Raw genomic sequence first — 8,569 nt, forward strand, 5'->3', positions numbered from 1 at the left:
GAAGAGGACCATAGTATATATACCGACGTACAACGCAAATTAGAAAGTAGAAATCGGTACTATTGAATTTGGACAAACCGGAAAAAGATTTTTTTATGTTGCAAAGACAAACTAAACTAACCTTCCTAGGCCTAATGCACGATATCCGAGGCCTAACAGTACACATGTGTGCTATACTAGGCCTAGGAATATTTATGTTTGCTTTTAGCTTCGTTTTTTGGACTGTAAATTCTACTATCTAATTACTTAAAACGTCAGTCTTTGCACTATGGTCCACGTGATTATAAATACTATCTGAACAGGAGGATGGGTTACAGCGACAACTGTAGTGGGTTGCATGCTGGGGAAGGTCAATATAGTAGGCCTAAGGGGGGGGGGGCATTGATAATCCTAAATACAGGCTTCCTGTCCCAGACAACGGTAATTTGTGCCTCATATAAACAATACTTCGCCTCTGAATAATATGGGTCCCGCCCGACCTTTCGCGTTGCCACATCGAACTTTAAACGACGTATTAAAACGCGCGCGAACGTACCAACACAGCTGTTTTATTAATATTTACATAAAATAATAATTGAAATGAATCTTCGTCTCTCACATTCGCCCCACTGACCCCATTCCACCTGTTCCCGCTTTACCCCTTACATACTTACGTCCCTTCCTTCACCCCTCCCTCACTCCCTTCCATTCTGCCAACCCTCCCATCCCGTCTGTATCGTCTTGCCTACCTCTGCCAGCCTCCCTCCCTCTTTATTATTAATTCTTGTCCATGGTTTCTTTCAGTATTGTCTCCATGTGCTCCTCTTCCTCTTATCTTGCGACATGTACGAAGCCCTTGAAGGCACCTTTATTGCCTCTTCTTATTCCATGCCTTTGGCAAGCGTATCCTCAGTTCTCGCCTTCATTGAGGTGTGCAGAATACGAGACCGCTTTCGCTGTAGATAGTCCGCGCACCTTGATGCTCTGCCGCCGGGCTGACAGGTGGGCGATAACAACTGTCCCACCTGTCAATTGTCAGGCCCTAGGCTCACGCTGTCCTTGTGTGCGAGGTGTGTGTGTGTGTGTATTCACTGAGTTGTGCTTGCGGGGGTTGAGCTCTGACTCTTTGGTCCCGCCTCTCAACTGTCAATCAACTGGTGTACAGATTCCTGAGCCTACTGGGCTCTATCATATCTACATTTGAAATTGTGCATGGAGTCAGCCTTCACCACATCACTTCCTAATGCATTCCATTTGTTAACTACTCTGACACTGAAACAAATTCTTTCTAACGTCTCTGTGCCTCATTTGGGTACTAAGTTTCCACCTGTCTCCCCTTGTTCGTGTTCCTCCCGTGTTAAAGTGTTTGTCCACCCTGTCAATTCGTCTGAGAATTTTGTAGGTGGTTATCATGTCTCCCGTTATTCCTCTGTTTTCCAGGGACGTGAGGTTAGCTCCCTTAGCCTTTCCTCGTAGCTCATACCTTTCAGTTCTGGGGCTAGTCTGGTGGCATTCCTCTGAATCTTTAACTTTGTCTTGTGTTTAACTAAACATTGACTCCACGCTGGAGCTGCATATTCCAGGATTGGTCTGACTTAAGTGGTATACAAGGTCCTGAACGATTCCTTACACAAGTTTCTAAAGGCAGTTCTCATGTTGGCCAATCTAGCATACGCCACTGGTGATATCCTTTTGATGTGGGTCTCATGGGACAGGTTCGGTGTGATATCAACCCCCAGATCTTTCTCTCTATTTGACTCTTGCAGGATATCACCTCCCAGATGGTACCTTCTGTTCAGCCTCCTGCTCCCTTCTCCTAATTTCATTACTTTACACTTTCCAGAATTGAACTTTAGTAGCCATTTTCTAGACCATTCCTACAGTTTGTCCAGGTCGCCCTGTAGTCTCTATCATCATCTGTCTTTATTCTTCTCATAATTTTTGCATCATCAGCAAACATGGAGAGGAATGAGTCTATACCCTCTGGAAGATCGTTTACATATATTAGAAACAGGATGGGTCTAAGTACAGAGCCTTGTGGGACTCGACCGGTGACATCTCGCCACTCTGATGTCTTACCCCCCTCACAGTTACCTGTGAGGGGGGTAAGTTACCTGTTGCTTAGATGCTCCCTTATCCACTGGAGCACCTTACCCTTTACCCCTGCCTGTTGCTCCAACTTTTATAACATCTTTCGTGTCTGCGAGACACAACGGGGTAAATATGGTCTTGTGCTGTAGCTACCCTTAACTTAAATAAAACATACCAGTTGACAGTTCCATATAGCGATCACTTCTCTGATCATATAAACTTTTACAATGCCACCAGATGAATTTTTCTTTACCTTAGGCTATGATTTGTCGAGTAAATTTATCCTGTCGTCGTATCAACAGGATAAAAGTTTTGAAGTACTTTGTAAAATTACATAGGCAATAATAATGAGATGGAGAGAGGCGGGAAATGAGGAGATATATACAACGACAAAGGAGGAGGAGGAGGAGGAGGATGCTGTTGATACCACTAGGCCTCCTACAGCTATTGGTAATACTAATATTAGGCTAACTTTTACAACTATTGCTAAAAATACTGCTGCTGCAAGGCCTATTGCTGCAACTACTGTTAATACTAATACTATTAGACCTACTACTAGACCTGTACTACTAGACCTAATACTAATACTACTAGACCTACTACAACTAGGGCAGGAAACTTGTTAAGGACCTGCCCGAAACGCTATGTGTGTTTGTGACTTAGCAAGAATGTAAAAAATACCAATCTTATGTCATCTCACCAACCCATTGTACCTTCTTGTGAATAAAATTATTATTATTATCGAGGTCGTCCCATGGCTAGGCCAACAACTGCCCATCTCTAGAAAGCAACCCCACAACAGTTGGCTGACTCCCGGGTACCTATTTACTGCTAGGGGGGAACAGAGGCATCTGATTTAATGAAACCTGCTGAAACGTCTCCATCATGCGTATTAATCAAATGCTGACCCTTTGGGTCGTGAATGGACTGCGCTGACCTCTGCGACACAGGATAAACTGCCTAGCTGAGTTGGTCCTCCAGACTAGATTGTGTTTAACTCAGCTTAAGAACTAAGCTGAGTTAAAGCTTAGAATGCTTGTGAAATTGAAGCTTAGAAATTGAAACTTGTCTGGTTCAATACAGCACGAAAAAAGTGATAGTTTAAATTTTTTGGATTTACAAAAGTTACACATGAATAAAACTACTCTATTTAGTTAGACGTCGAATTTCTGCAATCATATATGGATTGTTTGGGAGACATGCGCGTATAGTTGGTTTGATAGATTATTTGTTTAATGTGAATTGCTGTTAGCAGAGCTGAACAATGGTGCAGTGTTTTGTCAATATGAAGTTTGGAATGGCCATCTAGTCGGCATACACACGGGCAAACAGCCTCATAAATAAGCAAAAAATACGCACACACACACGAGCACGCACGCGCGCGCACACACACATGCATACACAAGACAAACAACAGACAAAAAACAGTCAAAACCCAACAGTCAAAACCCAAAACAGACAAAAACCCAAAACAGACAAAAACCCAAAACAGACAAAAACCCAAAACAGACAAAAACCCAAAACAGACAACCCAAAACACAAAACAGACAAAACACACACACAAAACACACCCATCTAGGCGAGAACACTCACACACACAGGGCCATAGCTAGCACCAGGCGAGGGGTGGACCACCATGGTTTATGTCAGTCCTCCGTATTTATTACATGGGACATATTGTGTGGGGGAAGACCTAGCCATCTCTGCCCTCAGCAGATCACGCAGCAGCCGCCTCTTCTTCAGCCGTCTCCGTCAGCAGCAGTCACCCCCCTACCCCCAGCAGTATGCCTTCTTCTGTAGTCCCTCTTATAAAACAATTTACCTCCCTATTTTTATTTTAAGGAGTTTCCCCCTTTGGCGGAGCTCGTCCTCTCTCATTCAGTAGTTCACATCTTCAGTATCACCACGCCTACTAAGCATTAAGCCAAAGTTCTCTCATATAAATGCCTTTGTGAATATGACCGGAAAGTCATTTGGATCTCTAGTGAATGTTGTGGCTGTCTCAATGGGAGAGGGGAGAGTCAGAGGGAGTTGGGGAGGGGCTTGGGGAGGGGCTTGGGGAGGGGCTTGGGGAGGGCCTTGGGGAGGGGTTAGAGGAAGGGGGAAAGTAGGGAGAGAGGGTAAATTGGTTAAGTGTGGAATGAAAGGGTTATGACCCGTGACATTGGGGCAGGAAATGGGAATGGAAGAACACAACATATTCCCCCGCGTTCTTAGGGGTCATGATTTTAGTCTAGAAAAGTTAGCCCCCTTCGAGGGTAACTTTTGAAGGCTTACGTGCTTTACATCTGGGCTCTGAGGTGGTGTTAAGAGACTTTACACTTGTCTCGGGGCTCTGTCGTGGAGGAACACACAACGCACACCTTGGTATTCTCGTCGAGGGTAATAATAGACAGGAAAATCACCTGTTGAAGGAAATAACTGGGAATCTATCTTGAAAGTTGAATTGATTTATATATTCTTGTGGCGCTCAAAATTATTGAAAATACCACAAAAGACAGCTTGCTTATCTACGGATTCCTTTCCTCATTGCTCTACATAGCTTGCAGTTAAATTGTAACGTGCTTCTCCCTGAAGCCAGATATACTTTATATGCATACTTAATGCATTTAAAGTATGCATATACATACTATATGCATACGTAATAAATTATACTTAATAAACGAATTCGAGTCAAATTTATGAAGTTCCCTTCACACATTGGGATGCAAGAACCTGATAATGTGAATGTCCTTGCCAAGCTTGTAGTAAATGAAGACAACATTGAACATGATAATGGGCTATCAACAAAAATGCTAAAAAAAAGTGTAATTAGACGAGAACTCTTAGATAAAATTGAAGAAAACAGAATAGTGCAGAAAGGGAGCACACATCTCCTATGCCAGGAGAGTACGACGGGCTCACCATAGTCTGTGCTGCTTGCAGCTTTCAGATTCAGCTACACGGAACCAAAACAACAACAGCAAAAGGGAAACTAGCAGATTCATTATTTATCACACTGAAATGTGTAAAATAACACACTTGTATGGGTCAATAAACAAAATCAGTTGACTGAGAGATGTCACATCTCGAATATGACTTGACACCAAGTGTCTCTGACAGTTGAGCTTGTAAGAAGATCTAGACGACTTGACGTGTAAAGTGCGGAGACCCACATAAGGGACGCACATTAAAACTTAACTCGATTTTGAAACAATATAAGGTGTAAATTAAATATATATCTAAACTTATATAGCATGAAATGACAAATCGTCGTATTGTTAACATCTGAAATTCTTTCCCAAAATTCAGATATCGCTTTTAGTAGATAAATGACGATATACGACCAAGACGAAGAGTGACAACCCTCTCCTTGCTAGCAACGTTACAGCCATAACGAAATGTTTTTCCCCTCGTTGCTAGAAATATCGACTCCAAGACAAAGAGCGTCCCTTCTCCTTACTAGAGATGAAAATAAGACGGAGACTGTTTCCTTCCTCCTTGCTAGAGGTGTTGAAGCCAAGACGAAACCTTCCAGACGAAGGGTTACACCATCCCTATTCAAAACCACTATCGTGTGAAATACAATTAGATCGTCCAGTGAGCAAGGCCGACCTGGGAGGCCCCTGGAGACAGACTGGTCTCTGGGGTGGAGAGAGAACCATTAAATAGGAAAAACGTAAGGGGTAAAATGTGACGTTGACACATCAAAAGGACACTATTGGAGAGATGGGTGACGAAGCGTCTGGTCTGGTGGGGGTGTGTTAGGTTAAGGTGGGATGGGGTGTGTGTGTGTGTGTGTGTGTGTGTGTGTGTGTGTGTGTGTGTGTGTGTGTGTGTGTGTGTGTGTGTGTAGGGTAGTGTACTCACCTAATTGTGCTTGCGGGGGTTGAGCTCTGGCTCTTTGGTCCCGCCTCTCAACCGTCAATCAACAGGTGTACAGGTTCCTGAGCCTATTGGGCTCTACTTAGGCCCTTACGTGTGGGCGAGTGTGGGTGAGTGTGTGTGTGTGTGTGTTTAGGGGGCGGGAGGGGGTCGTGTGGATGCAGGCTTGAGGATGATGACGTATGGATGAAGGCGTGTGGATGCAGCTCATGGTCCTTATAGTATATGTGCTCCTATACTGGTGTATACCACCCGCTTGCCGCAAACCGAGATATATTCGCTAGGTATATCGTTCACATGTCCAGAACTGTGTTATACTCTTAGGATATAACCATCATGCTCTGGAGATCGCCATACTCACGGCTGCATCATCTAATTCACCCGAAGCGGATTAAACTCGCCTCCCTTCAGAGTGGCGGCGCGCTTCTCCCGTACAGCCAGCATCTGCAGCCCGCGATTTCACACGTAACTATTGTCGCTGGCTTGACCCACAACCCACAGAGATGTCGCTCTCGTTAGTCCATGTATGTGAGCAGTGTACGGCTCGTTAGTCCATGTATGTGAGCTGTGTACGGCTCGTTAGTCCATGTATGTGAGGTGTGTACGGCTCGCTACGCCATCTGGCGGTGACGGTGCAAACCGGCTTTGTTTCTGTCGAGGCCACTAGAGAAGGTTGCCCTCAGGTAATCTCGGGTAAATACGGCTCACTCCGTCATCTAGAATCGAAGGAGAACACTTTCATATTAATAATATTTTAAATTCAGGAAGCAATAGGGCTCACAATCAATTGGACCCGATTCCCGGACAGGGCGAAGTATTTGGCATTTCATTTTACTGCCTTGAAATTGAAATTGAAATTGAAATAAGTTTATTGAGGTAAAATACACACAAAGGGATGAGGTAGCTCAAGCTATTCTCACCCCATTTTTTTACTGCCTTTGTTCACGTAAATAGACACCCGGAAAGTATTTGGTTATTGTGAGTTACATCTTGGGAAAGATCCGTCGCTGGACACGAACATTAATACGCTTCATTTCCCTGATAGTCAATGTCCTCAAAATGTCACCATATTTATTAAAGAACGAATGTTTTTGTTTCATCTTGTTTTTGACAAAAATGTTGATATTTCGAGTACATTAAAACTGGGGTTAATAGATATCTTATAAGAGGGAATGTCTGTTTGTCCAAAGTAGGAGCCCAGGTGATTGGGGATAGACTCGTCCAACTTTGCAGGGGAAATGGTCTAAGGTACGGGACGGGCATAGGCTGGTCGGAGTTGCCAGAATTCAAGAAAGAACAGATACAATGGGGTATATGGGATGGTGAAATTACATAAGATTAGTATATATATTAAATATTATATATATATATAAAGCTTGAATTGTCCCCAATCGGGTCACTATAACACGACAAGGATTAGACCTGGGGGACGCCGGGTACCCACTAGCATACATATATAAAAAAAATTGTATGTAGAAACTTGCTATAAGGTGTAGAGAGGAGGGATTGGGGGTGTACACAGTAGCTGGCAACAAGGTGTAGAGGGATGAGGGAGGTGGATGTCAAGCGGGTGTCAGGCGGGTGTCAGGCGGGTGTCAGGCGGGTGGAAGAGTCGCTTCCGCTGTGTTTACGTAGCATGCGAGGGGGGAAAGTGCCTCCACCTTAGACTAGCAAAAACCATTAAAAGTTTCCACACTTATAATGTCGTAAACTGCCGAGTTTACTATGTAGTCTACACCAGCGGGTTTACGATGCAATTTGCAATGTAATTTTGTCTGATCTGTGTTACGAGTTTAGCAAGCAACCGACGATAAAAATGGATGAGAGGCAGAAGTCATACAGGGTTACGATAGCCTAGTCATACGCCCACTACTTGTGCAGAGTTACGATACTACAGTTTTCTCTGTGGCAATTAGCTGACGATAGTCACCGGCAGCAGCCACACACACACAGGAAGACGAAATGATTCAAGAGCCTCAAAAGATAACAGTTACCAATTAATCAATCAAGAGACGGATAGCGTGGAGCTAAAGACGTTCACTTACACAATTTCCTGTATAAAAATCATGAAAATAAAATTCACTGCAGAAGACCTAGTGACTCAATCGAGTCAGCTACTATTTATACTCAATTTCACTCTTATAGAGTACTCTATTTTCTTCTCAGAGGCTATGGGTCTCTACACTTGCACCAGAGGTGGTACCCCTTCTATATTATATATAATATATATATAACCTTCGCTTGAAACAATCCAGCGATTCTACATCTATTATGCTACCAGCTACCCAGTAAGCACCGTTGGTTGATCTACGATGTGAGAAAAACTGAAGGAGCCAGAACAACAAAGCCTAGGTCATTACCAAGTTCCCGAAGAAGCCAAAGGACTATAGATTTTGCTCAGTCACAGCATTAAAGAAAAGGAATGCACCAGGAAGTGGAGAGGTGGATACTCGCGTTACATAATTTTCTGTCTTGCTCTGAGGAAGGTCTAGACTGGCCGAAAATGCGTTTAGCAATCTTTTTATTTTTCAATGTGATTTTTTCAGTATACTTTGATACGTGTTTTCGTGATCGGCGCTGCATAACATGGGTTCAAATGTAGATGTAACAGAGGCCAGCTGGTTCATGAACTTGC

Source organism: Procambarus clarkii, chromosome 83, assembly GCF_040958095.1.
Source record: "Procambarus clarkii isolate CNS0578487 chromosome 83, FALCON_Pclarkii_2.0, whole genome shotgun sequence".
NCBI classification, from domain to species: domain Eukaryota; kingdom Metazoa; phylum Arthropoda; class Malacostraca; order Decapoda; family Cambaridae; genus Procambarus; species Procambarus clarkii.